The sequence below is a fragment of the Aedes albopictus genome, chromosome 1 (assembly GCF_035046485.1).
Source record: "Aedes albopictus strain Foshan chromosome 1, AalbF5, whole genome shotgun sequence".
Classification (NCBI taxonomy): domain Eukaryota; kingdom Metazoa; phylum Arthropoda; class Insecta; order Diptera; family Culicidae; genus Aedes; species Aedes albopictus.
The window spans coordinates 323,560,715-323,579,412 of NC_085136.1; the positions used below are offsets into that span (position 1 = coordinate 323,560,715).

Consider the following 18,698-nt stretch of genomic DNA (forward strand, 5'->3'; position numbering starts at 1 on the left):
ATTTGGATTGGATTTGGATTGGATTTGGATTGGATTTGGATTGGATTTGGATTAAATTTGGATTGGATTTGGATTGGATTTGGATTGGATTTGGATTGGATTTGGATTGGATTTGGATTGGATTGGATTTGGATTGGATTTGGATTGGATTTGGATTGGATTTGGATTGGATTTGGATTGGATTTGGATTGGATTTGGATTGGATTGGATTTGGATTGGATTTGGATTGGATTTGGATTTGGATTGGATTTGGATTGGATTTGGATTGATTGGATTTGGATTGAATTTGGAGTGGATTTGGATTTGGATTGGATTTGGATTGCAATTACATTGGATTTGGATTGGATTTGGATTGGATTTTGATTGGATTTGGATCGGGGTTAGATTGGATTTGGATTGGATTTTGATTAGATTTTACATTTCGATCAGGGATGCTGCACCTGCCCCACTCCAGCCAAATATCCCCTATCTAGCAATGAAGTTGAAAAATTGAAAAATGAACCTGTTTTTCTTTCCGTGTTTGTATTCTGCAGTTCGCCGTCTGACAGCTGTCATCGCCCTTTCTTCTGTTCCTCTATTCGTCAGAAAAGGACAGCACATCGCCCGAAAGCTCTCTCTCCCGTTTCGCAAACAAAAGCGACCGTGTGCGAGAGAAGGCGAACCAGTAGCACAAAAGCGAACCTGCCAAATGCTCACTGGGTTTCCTTCGGTGTGGGACGAAAAAGTGCGGTTTTCTGCTAGCTCTGGCTCTGGCTGCGAGTTTGTCGTCGTGTCATCATCCGTCGAGAAAAGAGGTTTTGCGTTTTGGATCCGATCCGTTCGTTGTTCCTTCGCCGTCCGGTCGCGCGTGCCGTGTTCTTGCGTTTCGGTGAATTGGTGTGAAGAAGTGAAACTATCTCGGCGCACAGTGACGTGAAGAATTCTCAAGGATTATTTTCCCGTTATCCGCGCAATCTGACTGCGTGTGGATCGCTAATTTCTAGAAACGCCAGCGGCCCAAGTGCCCAACAATATTCGGACGGAAGAAGGTAAGATTTCCGAGAAAAGCTTTGCAGCATGGGTCGGGGCCGGAGCAAGGGTTCGGATGAAAATTGTGGTCTTCCATTTTCTTCGCCAGCCTAAACCTGCGATGGTGCTGCTGCGGCCACCAGGGTTTGGTTTGCTCTTGCCTCTGTGTGTGATATGAATGGAAGACGGAGCAAGGCGAAAAAAATAATCATCAACATGGCGGCGGAGATTTTACTCCGTCGTAAGTCTCGGGGCACGGGCACGGGTTGATGGCCGGATAAGCAAAATGCTGGTACTTCTCATCGCGGGATTTGGGAAAGCTTTCGTTGTTCATTGCTTCGTGCAATGACAATGATGTTGACGAATTAATCTAAAGATTATCGGATAAGAACCAAAAAGAGGAATATTTAGATTTGGCAGAGTAAATCTATGAACTTTGCTATTCATATAAAACTGCTTTTATCTTACATAGGTACATAAAGATAAAAATAAAGTAGCTTTTGAGCAATGCTTACAGGCATTACATTACAATGAAAACAATAACCAGATTAGGGTGGGCCGAATACTGTGCCATAGCACTATCTCGTACAATTATTTCATATAAAATGCACATTTTTTAAACCTATATTTAAAAACATGTGCTGCAAGCCCTTAACGATAAAACGGAACATTGTTAATCCCAAGAAGAAGGCACAATAAATGTGTCCGAAACGTCGGATGAAAACATAAGAATCCGTTTTTAATTGAAAGAGACTGGAAGCCATTACCCCGAATCAACTATCACAGTCGTATTTCTAAGAAAGTTTTGAAAACTCTAAAATAAAATAGAGTTCAGTACAGAACAAACCCAATAAACGCCTTAAGGTAGGCAATTTTGTTGAAAATCGTTACGCAAAAATAGTATGTTGGGGGATTAGGGGCATAATGGACACCCTAAGCAAATGAGTATGTTTGGTCTGTATAACAGACAAAAACTTAACATATTATCAGTTGGCCTACAACTTCAACTTGTTTCCTACGTATTTCTATCATTCACAGCTGGTAGAATGGCATTATTGAGAAGAAATTATGAATTGAAAACCGTGTGTTTTTTGGGGCTGGCAGGAAAGGTACGGGGCGAAATGGACACCCATCGGGGCATAATGGACACCTCTGCATATTTAGTGCTGTATCTTTGAGAATATCGACCAGTTAAGTAATTTGCCTACGGAGATCAATACCACAGATATAATACTCCATCTTAGACGAGTTTACATAGCTTCAAAGTTAATTAACCCTTATGTGGCCGGCAGGGTACCCGGGTACCCAACACCCATTTAAAATACACGGTGTAGAAAAAAGCAAAAAGTTTGCCGGCCACATAACGGTTAAATAAATTTTAGGCTAAAATAATCGGATTGTTTTTTTTTTAAACTCTAAAACGCCTAACAGTATGCAATGCGCGTACATTCATTCATAATTGCCAGTGTTCATTTCGCCCCGAATCGACTACAACATTGAAATTGCTATTTTTGGCAAGTTCTGTTCAAAAATATAATACTTCATCCAAGTGTAGAATTAGCATAAGTTAAAATACACATAAATACAAACAAAAAAAAAAAAAAAATACTTCATCCATTGCACAATGGGTCCAGAGCCGTATTTACGAAGACAAAAATGTTTGTGCCTAAACCATAAGTTTACGATACATGGTGTCTTTGGGAAACTTTCTTCTTATTTTTCGACCTTTTTTCTCATTATTGTGAAATTAGGGTGGTCCCTCTAGTTTCGCTGATCCAAACATCTGCTTCTTAATAGTTTTATGTACGTTCACAAAATGTTCTACAAAGTTGTAAAAGAACTTATTTAGAGCAAGTTTGCCGAAGAAACTATTATTCTATCTCTTATGGTTCATAACTTATAATTGTTTAACAGATTCATGTTAGGGTGATCCAAGAATTTTAGTTTTCCTGAAATAACTTTTAATTCGTTCGTTTCTCGTAAATACATTGTTCCGAGCACTTTTAGAACTATCAACGACGCATATTTTTTCCAAAGAGCTCAAAGTTCTAACTCTCATAGTTAAGAAGATATTGGCATTTTTCTTCGAAAAATCACTTTTTTTCAAAATGTCATATCTCAAAAAGGAGCAAATGGATTTTCAATCTCCCGGTTGCATTGGAAAGATCGTACTCTGTTCTATTTATGGTGAAAAAACTGTAGGTACCTTTTTTGTTTGAAGCTTTTTATTGAATTTTGAAAATACGATTTTTTTGATGGAAAAGCAGTTGTAACTTTGAAAATCGATGAGATACAAACTTGGCGTCTTCGACAAAATTGTGAGTTTTTGGCTGCTATAAAAGTGCCCAGAACAAAGTATTGCGAAAAAATCAACACATAAAATTATATTGAGTAAAAACAGATTTTCATATAAAAAATGACACATTTCAAGCAAATTCAACTCGTCTTTGTTAGTTAGATCAAAGTAGCTTGGTAAATGGTCATCCATTTCATTGTAGAACCAATGTTTATTAATACTGTCATCACCATTTAGGTACAACGTTGATAAGATATTGTAAATCATGTAACTTTGATAGGGTTTTACGTTAACCTAAACATATACTAGTGATTGACATTTTCACTATCCATACATTGAAGTGATGAAATTGAAATTAAATTGATGGAAATCAGCTCAAAATCACATTTTAAGTTGAGTTCATTGATGAATTATGGATTATAAGCAAGTTTAAATATTTTCGACATGGTTACTTCGATCTATCTAACAAAGACTAGTCGAGTTTGCTGAAATTGTTCCGCTTTCCATGTGAAAATCTGTTTTTACTCAATATAATTTTTTGTGTTGATTTTTTCGCAATACTTTGTTCTGGGCACTTTTATAGCAGCCAAAAACTCACAATTTTGTCGAAGACGCCAAGGTTGTATCTCATCGATTTTCAAAGTTACAACTGCTTTTCCATGAAAAAATCGTATTTTCAAAATTCAATAAAAAGCTTCAAACAAAAAAGGTACCTACAGTTTTTTCACCATAAATAGAACAGAGTACGATCTTTCCAATGCAACCGGGAGATTGAAAATCCATTTGCTCCTTTTTGAGATATGACATTTTGAAAAAAAAAGTGATTTTTCGAAGAAAAATGCCAATATCTTCTTAACTATGAGAGTTAGAACTTTGAGCTCTTCGGAAAAAATATGCGTCGTTGATAGTTCTAAAAGTGCTCGGAAAAAAGTATTTACGAGAAACGAACGAATTAAAAGTTATTTCAGGAAAACTAAAATTCTTGGATCACCCTAACCATAAGAGATAGAATAATGGTTTCTTCGGCAAACTTGCTCTAAATAAGTTCTTTTACAACTTTGTAGAACATTTTGTGAACGTACATAAAACTATTAAAAAGCAGATGTTTGGATAAGCGAAACTAGAGGGACCACCCTAATTTCACAATAATGAGAAAAAAGGTCGAAAAATAAGAAGAAAGTTTCCCATGGTGTCTAAAACTTATGGTTTAGGCACAAACATTTTTGTCTTCGTAAACACGGCTCTGGACCCATTGTGCATTGCTAAATCTGCGTATACATGTAGATAAGCTAACAATTAACTTGTTTGTATGGTGGACACACTCAAACACTCGTAATGCCTTATTTGGTGCTGCTTAGAAATTATAAGAAATCCACCATATGAAAAACATACTTCAATTTCAATGATATTTTGGTTATTTTGAAGGAATATAAATGGTACTTTTGAAAAATAGAACAATGACTTGTTCCTTTACACTTATACATTAAACGTTTTACATAAAAGTCAACAGTTTCGGCAAAAACAGAGGTGTCCATTTCGCCCCGGGTGTCCATTATGCCCCTAATCCCCCTAACTCACAATTTTAACTCAACCCTACACTCAGCGAAGTAAATTAACGAAATTTATCAAAATACCTTATGAATGTTAATCATAACTGTGAAGTATGAATGCCTTTTGAAAACAGATCGTGCTTGTTATAATCAATTTTATAAAGATAAACATACGAAAAGAGCAAATAAATCGTAAAATGATGCAGATTGGAATCGAGCCATGAACTTCGGGATTACTGAGCTCGTGCCCAACCCACAGGGCTATCGACGCTTGAGGGTATCGTTTTTTTACAAATTTGTATAAAAATCAAGTTGTCAGTCGATTCATGAAATTCAATGTAATCGTTGAATTATTTAAGGCTCAATTGAGAATGGCAAATGTTCCAGAACAAAATAGCACTTTTTCACAAAATAATCGACAAATCGAAGAAAATAAGAATGTCCGATTGTTTTTTTAGTCAATTATGACAGTCGGACACGCTGGTTTTATTCACTTTTTCGTCATACTGGAGAAAAGTGCTTTTTTACTTTTGGATAGTAAGCGATTCTCCTTTGAGCCTTAAAGGCCGTTTGATAAGTGAGACCTCCTTAAGTTTATTTGGCCGAATGTATAGGACGGCTACATCTTGTAATGGGAACATGAAGAATGATTCAGTGCGTCCTTGTATAATTTTTAAAGAAATTCTTCTTATTTTTTTTTTGAAGTGGATACCTTAAAAGATCAGGGGTCCATATAGCCGAGGCGGTAAACGCACGGGTATTCAGCATGACCATGCTGAGGGTGACGGGTTCGATTCCCGGTCGGTCCAGGATCTTTTCGTAAAGGAAATTTCCTTGACTTCCTTGGGCATAGAGTATCTTCCTGCCTGCCACACGATATACACATGCAAAATGGTCATTGGCAGAGGAAGCTCTCAGTTAATAACTGTGAAAGTGCTCATAGAACACTAAGCTGAGAAGCAGGCTTTGTCCCAATGAGGACGTTACGCCAAGAAGAGAGAGACTAACCCCACTCGTGGGCTCCAAACTACTCACGTAACAGCACCTAGTTAACAAGTGTTTCACCCATTTTCGCACCAGTCGTTCGTTCCCATGCGAGTAAAATAATGAGCTGTCGCCTTTGCGGTGCGGTTGTCTCTATTCTCTTACTTTCCAACCATACCATCCAATGCTTTTTTGCACTTTTGTGGATTATCGCAATACATATTGCGTTTCTGTAGTGTCATTGCAAATCTTATATTAATTGAAAACTGTCAAAATTGAAACCGAAGGTTATTTTTAGCAGATCTTTAAAGATAATAATAAACTCTATGGAAAATATTCGAGATGAGTTTTTTTGTAGAAAAAAATATGAAGGAAGCAAAAATTTTTTTCTGAATTTTTAAGATAGTTTTGATTTATAGGCGGTTTTATTTAGGAACTTTTCGCCAAAAATAACAAGAAGTTTTGAACGAATTTCATGAACTCATTTCTTACTCATTTCTGATATTATAGGCAAGGAAATTCCTGTGAGCTTTTTAGGCCAAAGTGAAATGACCCTTACGAGGAAAGGAATTGTGAACTTTGCTTATCTCTAGTAGTATATTTGAAAACTACGCTGTATGCTGGACTTTGCCTTTAAGGAGCCACATATACTACGGATGAATCAATTTCTGATTCTGATGTTCTTTACGCCGAAATCGCAGATGGGGAACTGAAATGCTTTAGAATGTTTTCTGATGATGAATTTGAAAATAAAAGCAATCATCTTCCAATCGAAGCAACGAATAAATGAAAATATTGTTTGTTTTGTTACGAGCATGTAACTTCACGTATGATGTTGCCAAACTAAAAAAATACATTGAAACAGATTTTAATTAAATTTATTGTTGATTGAAAAAAAAGCGACCATAATAAAGACGACCACAGTTCAAACTTTACTTTATTTCTAAAATAATAGTTAAATCTTGTCATGATCACGATTGCAAGTATAATTATTTACGTCTATTTATAAGTTATACTATTGTAATTTCTTATGTGATAACAGTCTGCAAGGATTTTATGCAGCCAGATTAGTTATATGTAATAAACTTCGATTTTAAAAGTTGTCATAAAACTCAAGCTAGAACCTTTCTGTAGCATATGTGCATAATGATCATAATAAGTACCTAAAACAAACATTTTCATCATCATAATTCATAACAAAGCAACTGAAACAATCCACAACAGATCTTCATATTCACTTTCTTCCATTTTCTCAATTTTTTCACGCTCATTCGTCTCGCTCTCTGATGGGTAGATATTCAGAGAGACATTAGATATCAGTTATAGTTTGACACACTTTAGTGTTCGGATTGAGAGTAGAGAAGGGAAGTAATGTGGTGGATGGAGAGCATATATAATACTGATACTAATATTTAAATTAAAAAATATGATAAATTCTTAAATCCAAGAAAAAAAATTAAATATGGTATCACTGACAAGAACTTTCGTTTTCCTTCGTGTCCTGAATCGTGCTCTGAGAGTGAAGTATTGGTGGAATGCGTAGAATCAGTGTGGTCATATTTTCAAGTCTTGACCGCTGGTTCGCAAGAGCCGTGTAGATTATGCATGTTATGATGGAACTCTGTATAATGCTCTGTAAGTTTATGCAAATATGTATAAGTGAGTAAATGAAGATTTCCGAATCATAAAATCATCGAGTTGAGGCTTCGTCATATCTTCAACGAACAAAATTATTGGAATTAGGTGATGTCAACGATCAAGATGATTAGAATTAGGTGATGTCAAGGTGCTAAACCACTGTTGGTTTCATTTCGATAACTGTTGACAATTTGCCAGTTTAACCCTCTAATACCCAAATTTTTGATTTTGATCTAAATATCATTTTTCGTCATTTAAAATCGATTTAAACATGTTTTGGAAGATGATTCTTTTTAATTCTCGATTTCGTGAATTTCAGTTTATGATTTTTCTAATTTTTATTTTTGAACTTCCCCACACTTTTATATTTTTTCTGGAAGCCATTTTGGGGAACAAATTTTTTGAGATGAAAACATTTTGAGATTTCATGATTATTGTTGAAATATTATTATTTTAAATTTTTTTCACAGAAAATTTTATTTTCCGTGTAATTTTAAGGAAAATAATTTTAGAGTGTATTCGATTCCCTTAAACCATTGAACAAGGATAGAATGCTTTGGGAAAATTTTAAAATATGTTAATTGTAGCGATTCAATACAAAATAAACAATGACTTCTAAAAGGTGACTAAAACATCAATTTTTGAATGATTTTTAACCGTAGTGTGGCCAGCAAAAAAAACACCCGTAGAAGGCCGGCAGGGTACCCGGGTACCCACGCAATGGAAATGATCATATCTCAGCGATTTTTCCACCGATTTTAAAAGTTTTTGCCTCATTCAACTCAGAAACTCATTATCTATCGAGATCGTATTTGGTTGGACCGGTCCGATCACCATAGGTACCGGAAAATCCGGATTTCCGGATCCGTGTTTTTATACAATAGAATATACGGGATTTTCGGTAGGTTAGTAGCAATTTCGGTACCAAGCATCGTAAAATTGCTTTGGCATATTGTATCTGACCGGCAGGGAATCATAAAACGTGTTGACTTTGAAACTGTGATTTCGGAACACGCTTCCCGTGCGGCCATGGTTGACCATAAACACTTTAAGGTATCCTAGCCTTAACAATGTGGGTTTCAATATGGTATAAGGACATGCTCCCAAAAATATGGATTTTCCGAAAACCACGGTGATTAGATCGGTCTAACCAAATATTTTCCCGATAGATGATGAGTTTCTGAATTGAATGAGCTAAAAATTTCCAAAATCGATGAGAAATTGACGGAGATATGATCATTTCAATTTCGTGGGTACCCGGGTACCCTGCCGGCCTTCCACGTAATAAAAAAATGCAGGAGCCCCTCCCCCTGCCCCTCCTCACTTTAAAATTTGGTCAACCCCAGTAATAGATGTATATTCACGAGTTCTAAGATCTAACAGAGTTCCAACATCCTAGTCTCAATAACCATTCAAATATCGAGATTTGAAATTGAAAAAGGTACCCGGGTACCCTGCCGGCGACATAAGTGTTAAAAAATGTAAATACGCTTTAAAATACACCAAAAACCATTTTGAGATATACAGAACAGTCCTAAATATCAGCCAAAAATATAAAAAAAATGATTTTCCACGAAACAAAAATTACAAAAATGCTCAAACTATACCCCGTCTAAAGGCGGGATTGGGTATTAGAGGGTTAAGGTGTAATAATTAGAAACTTTTTTTATTATTGTTTTTTAACAGTTTCTGTTGCGAGTAGGAATTACTGGAAGAATTCCTTAAAGTGATGCTGATAAAAAATTCCTGGAAGAATGCTTGGAGAGATTCTTGTACGAAATATTTGAGGAGTTTGTAGGTGTTATTTGCGAGGAGTCCTTTGTATTTTAGACGGGTTTGGGCGTCTAGTGGCCACAGCTTCTGATTCGTATGCAGAAGGTCATGGATTCAATCCCTGGCCCATCCCTTTCCTCCTACCTTGTATCTTTCTATCTACTTTCTTTTTTTCTCTCTCTACTCTACATATACAACTCATGTATATCATAGGTTCACAGCCATCGCTAGAACCAGAAACAAATTGAAAACGTCGTTTCCCTTCCTTCCAACTTCCACAGCACAGTGTATATAACGCCAGCAAGTTATGCAACCAAAGCGAACTGTGCCGCTTGACGTTCATACTCACCACACAATCTATCACTTTACGAACACTATAAACAAATCATCTATCCATGGATCGCATCGCCGATCCAACGGTAACTCCCAGATCTTCCATCCTTTCCGTCTAACAAATATCCCAGTCCGTGCGGGTTGTGGGGACGCAGAAAATGTTGTGTGTGTTGTCCGGGGAAATGACTTTCGAAGGAATGTAGCACATTCTAAAATAACATTATTATTTATTAAGTGCATATGTTTAGCATTCGTTTGATTTGATTATTGCTACTTACTAATGTTCCGAAAGCAAAATAAATATAAAGAATGAGCAAATTCAAACTCAGTTCATGACGCATTTGTTTCCTACGTGGACACAAATATTGTCTGTTTTGACGATGACGCACTTGGTTTCGGCGGCAGTTTTTCGTCGCCTGCCTGGGCCTGTTCCACATTCGCCATCAAAACAGACAAACAATTGATTGACACAGTGTCAACGGATGGCTACACACGCCTTCAACGGGTCTGGCGCCACCGGCAATCGGCATCATCCACGTCGTCTCTGTACCTAAACTACTGCCCTGTTTCTATCATTCTCATTTTTTTTTCTATCATTTTCTCTCCATTTCATCTCATTTCAGCTTCTTTCAAGTAAGACCCATTCGCGCGCAGGTTTCTGACCCCACGGATTTTTGTTAGTGTGTTCTCGAAAGGACCGAACTCCACGCGGAAGTGCGCGAGACTCGTCCGCGCGCGCGATACCATTCAAGATTCGATAACCGTTCCTATAACTGCTACATCGTTGTTACCTCTCAGCAAAGGGTGCTGTGTGATCTTCTCGGGCGTACGTCTGGATTTCGCGAATCGTTGAAGCAATTTCCAAGTGCAACAAAATAATATAAAAAATAAGTGCAATACAACCAGTTTTTGGTGTGATCGTGGCTTAATCCAAGCAGGCAGTGCTCTACCAGAATCAGATAAAGAATTCCCTAGCCTACTGTCGACTGTGGTATTGGAAAGGGTTTTTTTGTGAGAAAATAAATCAAATAATCTCCGTGACTCATTCAGGCGTGTGACAATCAGCGATCGAAGAACGAAGTACTAAGCGACGAGAAGCTTTCATGCAGCACAAACACACACGGTAAGTCGACACTCACTCGTTTCTGTAATGTTCTCGTTCTCGTTGCTATTATTGTCCGCGGTGGGGCGGAAACGTATGACTCATTGCCATAGGTACCGTCAGTTCTTGGGAGGAGGAACATTAGCAAGAAAAACTAGATTCAACATTGTTCTTGTCAGTCAGCTGTGCATTCCTAATCTTGTTGATGACATATTTTTAATCTATGTTCGATTAGATAAAACAAACGCGTTGCGAATATATACAGAGGAAAATTGATCAGCATGGTTCGTCCCATCAATATGTTGCACACATTAGATAAATAGTAAAAACTTGCTACTACTGAACTGCCGCCACTCGCATAACAGTCCCATCTTTGCTGGGTTTCCTATTCATATGGGACTGTTTTGCGAGTGGGGGCAGTGAAGCAATCAATAAACCAGGAAGGGCATTCCTGTGAAACCGCAAATTAGAAAAAAAGCAAGATAAAGAAGGTTTTGTTTGCGTTGAACATGAAATTTACTTGTAACAAACAACATGGAACAAGCTCACCATTACACCCCTTTTTTCCTAGAAATTCGCCAACTCCTGCCTATGGATTCCCCGACGCATCAACGATGGGTGTAGTCGCGTACGATAAGATAGGCGTATTGACGTTTCACGTAAATCGAAACAAAAGACCTTTGAATCCAACTGGAGAGTCATATTCTAATCCGCACGGCGTCCGTCGCTTTGCCTGCCTGCCTGCTGCATTGGATTGGATTGAAATGGATGTGCATTTTCCATTTCTCGTAGCCTTCGTCGTCATTGGAGTGCTGCCGCGCTGGTCTGGAAACTGGATTGAGGCTCAGCTGACTTCTTTGTCGTTCTGTTGGCGAGTGATTTCAACTGGAACAGATCTTGCTTCCCAGCTTAGAGCTCTATGAGCAATTCATACGGTGCTGTAAAGCCGCACCTGTACCAGCTGAGCTAAGAGAGCCCCAGTCGCCCAGTGCTCCTTAAATTACAGTGCTTCTAAATATATAAATAAATTCAAACTTGATTCGCGTGCGTTTCCCGTGCCGTGCCTTGTTCCGTTTCGGGCGTCCATCGCCGGCCGTCTGTCTTTTAATCGTGTTTCTTTCACGTAGCTATCTGGCTGGCATTCGAAATTCCAGTTCCACGTCGTCGGGAAGGAAGGAACCGGCGCGGTGGTGGCGAGAGAGCAGCACGGAATGGCACGTCAGGAAGTTTCCACTAAAGCTAACAGCAGCTCTCGGTTCCCCGGTCGGTCGGCGGTACAAATCGGACGACCACGACACGATGGCGGTTATCACAAATGGTGAATGATTGTAATTTAAGATTTAATAACAGATCTTCGGCTTGTGTCGTATGTTCGTTTTGGACGTTTTGGAGATTTTCGGTTCGGCTTCCATGATGCATGGTGCATGGTTGAAGCAGTAGTGTGGATTTGCTTGGAAAGTTGCCGCCGGCATTCGGCTTAAATCCGGTCGCCTGGGAGTATTGTTCGTTAGTTTGCTTTTAGGTGTAGACCTGCAGTAGACCCACGACTGTGGAATGTTTTGGAATGTGAATGGATGCAAAATGATTCGGCATTTTGAAATCTGAAATCATAAAATTGTATAAAAGTGCTGACATCAGTAAAACAAGGATATCTATGACTCCATTTATCATTTAGTAAGTACAAACAGAAATGAAAAGCTTCCTCTTCTTTTTCTTTCTGGCTCGACGTTCCAGCTGGAGCTTGGCCTGCCTCACTTCAACTTAGTGTTCTTTGAGCACTTCCCCAGTTATTGTAATTGAAGGGTTTTATTTGCCTGCCATTGCATGAATTTGTATATTGTGAGACAAGTACAATGATACACTATACCCAGGGCAGTCGAGAAAAGTTCCCGACCGGATCGGGAATCGAACCCGTCGTCTCCAGATTGGTGATCCAAAGCCTTACCACTAGGCTAACTGGAGACCCCAGTTAGTAAGCCAGACCTGTAGACCCCAGAAAAGCTAAGCACTAAAGTATGTTGTAACCTTCAAGATTATATAAAATGTGCTGGTGATGACGCTTTTACTCGTAATTATAGATAGCAGAGTATACTCTAATATCAATACTCGTAACAAAAATACGCGTATATTTAAAAATCAATCAAATGATGTTGCGATGTTATTCAAACTTATGTCTAAGATTCACTGGCAAGTAAAATGTATAAGAAATATATTTAGAGCGTCATATCCTAGCTAACTTGAAGCTTATTGCAGTTGAGGCCACCTGATCAATATTTACAAACATGTATATTTGAATGTCTCGGCAAATCGGATCTGAACACAAATACTTCCAGGACAACTGTTGTAAACACCATCTCTTTGCAAAAAATGCTGAAAAAAACTTTGTTATATTTTTAAAGAGAATTCCGGAAGGAAGAATTCTGGGAAAAATGTCCCAGAAGAATTCTGGGAAAATCACGGGAAGAACCCTAGGCAGAATCCGGGAGTGATTATCTGGAAAAGATTAGGAAGAAATTTAAAAAAATAAATAAAGTTAATCTCAGGTTGAATACCGTAATCCGGGGTCAAATTGATCACTTTAAAACAACTTTTGCTGATAACATTAGTGGCAATTCAAATATTGCCAAAAGAATTTTTGTAAAATCAGTACCCAGTGGATCTCCATGAAACCATGTGACAGGATTTTGTTCAAAAAAACTTTTTAACTTTTAGTTAAATTACTTCAAAAATCAAATAATTGAAGATGCTACTTTGGGGCGAAATTGATCAGTATACAATTAAGCATAGGTTAAAATGGAAAAAATCCTTATCCACTTAATTTTGCTCTTCTTAACCCGAATAACGCGTCAAAACTCTTATAACTAGGGAATTTGACACTTAAAATGCAAAATTAAATTTTGAAATTTCCCCCCGTAACGCCTAAAGGTAGGCAATTTCCTTTGAAATAAGAGATTTCTGTTACAATAAATTACTTTTTCGTCGGAAAAGGACCTTTTCATTAACTTATTCATATCCGGAATAGCTTCATAACTTTCCAACAAAGGCTCCACAAAAATGTTAAAACAAAAAAATTACGGGGTGTCCTTGTGGCAATCGATTGTTTAGAAGCAATTATGTCAGCTAAGTGAGAAATACATTGCAAATTCCTTGAAAAATAAAATAAAACTAACTGTTTCCTAAAAATTTAAATGATAAAACTCATCTCTAGACGTCTATGAACTAGTTGAAGTAAGAAATTCGAGATCATTGCGACGCTTAAAAGTTCCTGGTATGCAATTACAATGTAGTACCCAAATGATCAATTTCACCCCGCTAATCAATTTGACCCCGGTTTACGGTACCAGGATTAATCCGTGGAGCCTTTGAAAGAATTTCGGAAAATTCTTATTTTATTTATGGATGGAATACCGGGGGGAATCAAGAGTTAAAAATATGTGAAAGGGATAACTATCTTGAATAATTCTGGAAGGATTTCCAGGAGGAATTTCTAAAGGTAACCCTGAAGGAATTTCGAGCGAAATCGCAAGAACAATTCCGAAACAAGTTCCCAAAAAAACTTGGGAAGAATTCCGGGAGGGTTCACACGAAAAGTTCCCAAAGGAATCCGTGGAAAAGTTCGAGTAGGAATCACTGCACAAATTACAGCAGAAATAACAACTCAAATTTTGGGAGACATCCTGTTGAGAGTTCCGGCGCAAATACCTAGAAAAATGGCGGAGGGAATCTCAGGAGATATTTCAGTAATTTATCAAAAGATATTTCGAGAGCAAGGGTCTCCAGTTAGCCTAGTGATTAAGGCTATGGAACGCCAATCTAGAGACGGCGTGTTCGATTTCCGTTCCAGTTTGGAAAATTTTCTCGACTCCCTGGGCATAATGTATCATTGGACTTGCCTCACAATATACAAATTCATGCAATGACAGGTAAAGAAAGCCCTTCAATTAATAACTGTGGAGTTCTCAAAGAACACTAAGTTGAAGTGAGGCAGGCCAAGTCCCAGTGGGACGTAGAGCCATAAAGAAGAAAGATAAAAGAAGAAAATTTCAGAAGCAAATCCTTCGAAATTTTCCGGAAGTAATTAATGCTTCATATTACAGTATGACCCATAAAAAAATGCGACAGTTTTCAAAGTCATCGTTCCCCTACTTCGAACTGATTAACCTTGCATGTATCTATTGGATAGTATAGTAGAGCCTCTAATCTAATAATGGCAAAGAGACATAAACTGATTTCATGCACTTACGTTTGGAACTATAAAGTTGAACATATGGATGTCGAAATCGTCCACGCGCCAGAGGCCGTTTTTTAAGGATATCATTTTCTTTCAATTGCTTTCAATCACATTCAATCATATTTTATTTTCAAAATAGTACTTTTATGGCTGGATAAGGTCTTCAGGAGTTCGTTGGTTCGTCGGACAAGAACGAAAAAAATATTTACTTATAAATTAAGAGACATTTTCTGGAAATTGAATTATTTGACAAATGATAATTTTTAGAAAATATAATGTTTTGAGCATGAAATTGTTTATAAGTACTTAGTTTTCGCACCTATCATAAAGGTAGGTTTATATGCCTTTATCGACAAAAAATTGTTTTGAAAAATGTTTAAACAGTGTTTAGTTTTTTATTAGTTTATCTTAAATATGGTTTTTAATATGTAGCACCTTTTTTAGTTTTTGTTTCCTAAACATTTGAAATTATTTTTAAAATATTTTTAAAACATGGGCATATTAAAGAGTACATATTTCTTCATTGTTCTCATGTGTTTAAAAGTTTCTATCTTAGTTTATTTTGCTCTGAAAATTAGAGGAAAACTTGATTTTATTTAGAAATTGTTAACAATTATAAGGTATCCCATATACGTAACCAATGAATATTTTGACAAAAATTTTAGAGATCCTGTATGACAATGACCTCCTTATTGTATCCTAATCCAAAAAAGTTTAATTCATTAGGGTTATTTTATTAAAAATCATCAAATACCGCAAAAAAATGGAATGTCGCATTTTTTTATGGATAATACTGTAAGAGTTCTGAACTCATAGAACTGCCACTCGATCAAGTTTGAAAAGTATCATATTCTCCGTTATTAGTGTAGATCAAAGGACCTCAATTCCACCACAGTTTGAATGATATAGGACGTTGCATCATACACCAATCTCAGTTTGCGATCAGTCTTCGTATCGGTTGGACGTATTTTCAATTGCGAGAAGCTTTTCTGTCAGTAGTGTGGTGTGATGGCTCTCAATTCCCGAGAGCACACATTTAAAGTAGATTTGTCAAACTTCACGCGACGGCCAAGTTATGAACAAATCCACGGTTTTGTTAGGCTAACACTTGGCTTACAACCTAATCAGGTGAAACGCCTGCAAATCAATCATGCTGCGAAATGTGTGCATGTTAAATGTGCAGACCAAGCGATGGCTGAAAAATAGTAGAAGAACACGACGGACGACACGAGCTGGAAGTGCAAGGCAGCAAACATCGAATACGATTAACGATTGACAGTGGTTGTACTGAGGTCAAAGTTCACGACCTCTCCGAGAGTGTGAGCAACGAAGATGTAGCTGGTTTTCTTCGTCATTTCGGCGAAGTTCACAGTGTGAAAGAATTGAGTTGGGGTCCCTCATTTGCCTACCAAGATGTTTCTTCTGGGGTACGCATAGTAACGATGACACTTCGTAGCCACATACGATCGTTTGTTACGATTCGAGGTGCAGAAACTTTGGTTACCTACCGAAATCAACCAGCCTCATGTAAGCATTGCACCCAACCACTACACCCCGGTAGTACATGTGTGCAACACAAAAAAACACTCCAAGTCAAACGCAACAATCAATCAACATCCAACGACCTCGCGGGCGATGATAGACCGACACACAATCTAGTGACCGAATTGAACGAGCCGAACATCTGTTCAAGCTCCAGTGCAGTGGACGAGAACCCGAAGAACAAGCCATCGATCGACGACGTCGCAACTACCGGTGGTGGAAAAAAGAGGAGGAAGCAGAAAGATCAGCAACAATGCGTACAGCAGCCCGCATGTGTGCAAATGATTGGACAAACAACAGAGTCGCCGCCGAGAAAAAAGCAGGATGGGAACTTTTTTCGTAAAGTGAAGCAGGGAGACGGAGAGCGCATCCCAGATGTTAATATGAGTACCGATTGGAAGGATGATGAGTCGGAGCCCGAGCCCGACCGCAACGACATGGATGCATGGCTTGCCTGGGTGCAAAACAGCATTGATAGAGGAATGCGTAGACGAGACTCCAAATCCAATAGTAAATAATGTGTGATTTGTAATTGTGTTTTTTGCTATATGTATTGAATTCGTATTTCGACCCGAATGATCATGTTTGATTAAAGGGTCGTTAATAAAAAAACAAACAAACAAACATCATACACCAATATTTGTAAAATACTTATAGTTTACATGTATTGTACAGATAATGAACTGTGCGAAGTTGGACACCGATGCTTCGTTACGAGTATTGCCCAACTAGAAAATCGGCTGCAAGGATTTTCCAGAAATTCTGTCAGCAATTTTCGGAAGTAACTTCTCACTAAATTCCTTCCGTATTTTTTCCTAAGCCTCGTAGTGTTGGTTCGATTCCCGCTGCAGTCGGTGAAAACTTTTCGTCAAATGGAAAATTCTTCACTGGACCACCGGGTGTTTCGTGTGTTGTCCGTTGTCTAATGCTAGTGATCGTTCAGTCTGTGCAACCTCTGGTTAAAGACGGTGTAGTGTCCTTGAAAAAAAAAAGAGTTTCTCTCAGAGCATATGGCAGATGTTGTCGCGGAGTTTTCCTCGGAATTCCTGTTGAAGATTTGCCGCGATTCCTACCAGTGTTCTTCTTGGAACATACAGAAAAACTTGTAGTTAGAAGACACATAATGTTGCTAATTGACAAATTGAGGGATGAATTTTTGAAAAAAATCGCGTTCTGGTGGGATTCGAACCCACGACCCCGTATTCGCTAGACCGGTGCTTTAACCAACTAAACCACAGAACAGGTGATAATTCTGCGGAATAGAAAGCCAAACTGAACCCGAGCCCTCACCATGAACATTCACTTTTTCAAGAACCATCTCTTTCAGCTTAGATGTCAATCCACAACACAGCCTCGTTTGTGCCCTTGGGGCTTCTCCATAGGATCTTTCCGGGATTTCTCCCAGCGCTGTCACTGGAGTTATCCCTGGGATTTTGTACTAGAGCTTCTCCAAGGGTTTCAAGGGGTTTTTACTGATTTTCTGCAAGAACTCCTTTCTGGATTTCTTCCGAAGTTTCTTCTGTAATTTCTTTAAAAAAAATTCGATGGCTTTCTTCTAGAGTTTCTCCTTGGTTTTCTGCAGAGTTTGTTCTCGCAGGATTTTTTTTTTAAGTTTTACTTGAGATTTCTCTCGGATTTTTATCTGGGTCTTCTATCGGAAGTTCCGATGCTGGTCCTGGAATGTCTCTTAGAGTTTTTTTTTTCCTGAATTTACACTGGACTTTCTCTTTTTTCCGGATTTCCGCAAGAACTAGTGCTGTTATTCCGCAAGGAGTTCTTCCCGTGACTTCTTTCCTAGCTTTTTCCAGGGTTTCCTTCGTAATTGTTTACCGGATTTCTTGCAGTGATCCAGCTGAGATGATATTTTTCTCTGGATTATTCCCAGAGTTCTTTCCGGAATTGTCCCAAGATTCTGGATGCTCCTTTTTGGGATTTCTTTCATAGCTGCTCCAGGAATTCTTGGAGTTTTTCTTGGTATGTTTCCTGGGATTACTTACGAGATTTCTTGTAAGGAATTCCCGGAGATATATTTGAAGGAATCCCGGTGAAATTTTGCGAAACACTTCGCAAATACTTATTGGAAACATTTCGAGAGGAACTTTTGAGGAGGAAAGAGAGGGAGAGGAATAGAAACAAATTCTGAGACAAACTGAGACATCCGTGATAGAAATTCGGGAGTAATCCCAGGAGACAACTTTAGCCCTGGAACCGTCGCCTACCGAAATCCTGCGAGGAAATCAA

The 18,698-nt window shown here is 38.1% G+C and overlaps 1 protein-coding gene across 1 annotated transcript in view; it reads left to right on the forward strand.

The window, feature by feature from the left end:
* Positions 1 to 670: 670 nt before the first annotated feature.
* Positions 671 to 18,698, forward strand: part of LOC134285768 (AN1-type zinc finger protein 6-like) — a gene marked incomplete at its 3' end in the record, with an annotated part of 90,266 nt that continues 72,238 nt past the window's right edge. The window contains 1 exon segment of the mRNA XM_062847248.1: positions 671 to 1,028.